General features: G+C 44.3%; 1 protein-coding gene across 1 annotated transcript in view; it reads right to left on the minus strand.

Annotated features, from left to right (window-relative positions):
* Positions 1–3,220, minus strand: part of RGS6 (regulator of G protein signaling 6) — a 611,147-nt gene that overhangs the window by 268,621 nt on the left and 339,306 nt on the right. The window lies entirely within an intron of this gene.

Consider the following 3,220-nt stretch of genomic DNA (forward strand, 5'->3'; position numbering starts at 1 on the left):
TGATACCAAGGGCTTAAGTAGAAAGCAAATGTTTTGAGAATGATGAGGGCAACAAATGTACAAATGTGCTTGACATAAAATGGATGGATGGATGGATTGTGATGAGTTGTATGAGCCCCCAGTAAATGGATTTAATACATCACTGAGGGATGGGGACAAGTGGTCACTATGCAGAGTGCCTCAGAGAGAGGAGTACAGAAGAGCAAGGGGTAAACCTGGTTTGAACAGTTAAAACGTTGTCAGTTGACCCCGTCTCTGATGCACGTTGGGCCTGATGTGGTTTTCAACATTGTCTGTAATTTTGTTTGTTCATATTAGGGTTTATCTCAGGAGTGTTATCCCATTGGGGTCACTCTCTGTGTTTCTGTGTTTCGGTACATGAAACCCAGGATTGATGAACCTTTAGGGAATGCAAAGAGAATAAGGGTTTCAGGTGTGTGTGTGGGGGTGTACAGTGGTTGAGAATGAAGAGGGCAACAAACGTACAAATGTGCTTGACACAATGGATGTTTGTCTGGATTGTGATAAGCGTTGTAAGAGCCCCCAATACAATGATTTTTAAAAATCTGTAGTGATTTGATTTCAAAATACTAACAATATAATAGTCTGCATTTTTATGTAGTTGTACAGTAGGTCAACATTTTCCCATATATTGTTCAGTCCTAAGAAGGATGTTCAGTTAATCCTCTCAAGGATGTCCTCAGAAATAGTCTTATAAACCTTACTGATGAGTCCAGCATAATTTGGTTGTAAATCACTATAATGAAAGAAGTAAGACAGTAGGGAATGGTGGAGACTACGGCGAATATTGAAAACACACACTACATTAAAAAACAAACAATCAGCTAAATGCCAACTAACTTTGACAGGCAGTTCAAATTTTATTTGATCATAAAACTTATTAAAAGAAAAAAGGGAAAAGTCCTCTGTGTGAAATCTGCTGATTTCAAAAATATTAGACCAATAGTTTTAAAAGCTTTTTATTCTGATTTAGGTGAACGTTTACAAATTAGTTTCCCATCGAACAATCCATACACATTTTCTTCTGTGCGATATTGGTAATAGCAAACCACACAACCTCTTCCCACTAATTCCCTGATTCCCATCATTTATCCTGCCTCCTGTCCCTTCTTGCTCTCTGAGCTTTAGATCTGGGCAAAGGGTACTCTTTTGGCTTCACTGGTTCATGGTCCTCAGGAGGACTTGCCTCCTTGGGGTTAGTGTTCGCCCAATAGGCTGCAGAGTTTGGCTGCAAGCTGATCTCGTGAGGGGTTCCATCGATCCGGACGTGAAGAGTGTGTAAGCATCGCGGTGTTAGGGGCTCTACCTGCTGTTCCAGACCATCCGGTCTGGCTTTTTACATGACTTTTACTCGTGTTGCACGTTTCCCTCTGATTTTATCCAGAAACTTCTATTGTGAGCCCAATCAGAGTGGTCAGGAGTGGTAGATGGGCACCATTTGGTTCTTCCGGTATCAGGATTGAAGAGGTTGAAGTGTGAGCCCCTTTGAGCTAATTGCTCCCCTATATCTTTAATTTTCCTTACTCTTCTTTGATCCAGATAGGAAGAGACCAATCGCTGCGTGTTAGATGGCTCTTCACAAGCTTTTAAGACCCCAGTGACCACTCACAAAAGCAGAGTGTGTACCGCTGTCTTTGTGGACTATGTTATATGTGCCTTGACCTGGATGTCCACCCCCAGACTATCATCCTCCGCCCGCAAGTTGAGTCACTCTCCCTCAAGGTGTTTGGTGATGCCTAAAAGGTCTTCCTAAAGGTCCCCCCTGTGTTCTTGAGGTGAAGTGAAGTGGTCCTTGTGACTCCCATCCAGTGACGAGGTAGGAGCATGCAGATAAGGTGCAGAGGACTCCAATTTGCGGACTGGTCTGTTTCACCGTTCCTCTGAATGTAAGTGAGCCACCTCAGAAGCAGGAAGGGAGAGAAATCCCATGGCCACCACGAAAGAAGAGCCTCCAGTGGACCATGTGTGAATTCCCTGCCTTCGTGGCAGAGGCAGCAAAAGCATCAGAGGCCAACCTTCAGGGAGACCAGGAGACAGCCGAGGAGTAGTGCCCAGATCAAAGGGCTTCCTGGCTGCACACCAAGGCAGAGGTCAAGGGACCCTGGGGCTGAGAGGCTGAGGGTGAAAAACTCAGCCGATGGCTGAGAAGAGACGCTGCTGTCAACAAAAGACCATGTTCATGATGTTTCCTGATCCTGAGTTGTGGTAACTTTTTAACTTCCCCGATGAAACCCCACACTCGTGGGAATGGTCTCTGAGTTCTGCGTTGCCATTACTGTGAATTCAAATACAGCAGAAACGTAGAGGGCGGGGGCAGGAATGGGTGGTGTCAGAAGAGGGTAAAGAAATATGGAGGGTGGAGGCATGTCTCCCCTCTGCCTTCTGGCAATAGGCCTTGGACTAGTGTGGAATTGGATTCATCGTCTCCCTCTTGAAGCTGGAGGAAGTCAGATATGCCCCACCCCCACCCATCCCACTCCGGCCATTTCCTCAGTGCTTTGCAACACGCATAGATCACATGCAGCACATATAAATGCCTGTGTAGAAATATCCCCCTGCCAAACCGTTCCATTTGCCTTCTCGTGCCTGTTCAGCTTGCCTGTCTCTCTGCATCTGCTCCTGGATTATTGTTAATAGTCCTGTTGTGGAATTGTGTATGTACCAGCATTTGCATTTGATGCTTTTAACTCTGTGTTCCGTCCAGTGTTCTACTTTGCCTTGGTCCCTTTGTGCCTTTTAATTGTCATTATATACATATATTTTACAATCGTGTAAAGCAAGACAAAATAGAAATCCAAAAAAGCCTTCCAGGTAGGTATGCCATTGCCAAGCTGTCTCTGGGGGTGAGAGAACACATAGAAGTCCTTTGGATTGTTCTGTAATTAGCTCCCTGGAGAGTCCTCCAAAATGAATCTGCTGTGTACAAAGCCCCGTTCTTTGCTTAGAATTGAATTAAAGTGTCGCTCCAATGTATTTGGATTAAATTATAACTGTATAAGAGCACAGGAACTTCCAGGGTCTTAAGGAATTCATTGTTAAAATTCAGTATCGTTCTTATTCTTAGTTTCTTTTCTCATAAACAACATGAGAACCGGGATTTTGAAACCTATTTAAGGAAAATTTGTTTCCAAACACTTCCTCATGGAATGCCAGTGCTCTGTAGCTGGGTGACTATCAGGAGGGGGATTTGTGGGCTGAC

Source organism: Echinops telfairi, unplaced genomic scaffold (assembly GCF_000313985.2).
Source record: "Echinops telfairi isolate 266 unplaced genomic scaffold, ASM31398v2 ScPeMD7_18;HRSCAF=68, whole genome shotgun sequence".
In the NCBI taxonomy this organism is placed as follows: Eukaryota; Metazoa; Chordata; class Mammalia; order Afrosoricida; family Tenrecidae; genus Echinops; species Echinops telfairi.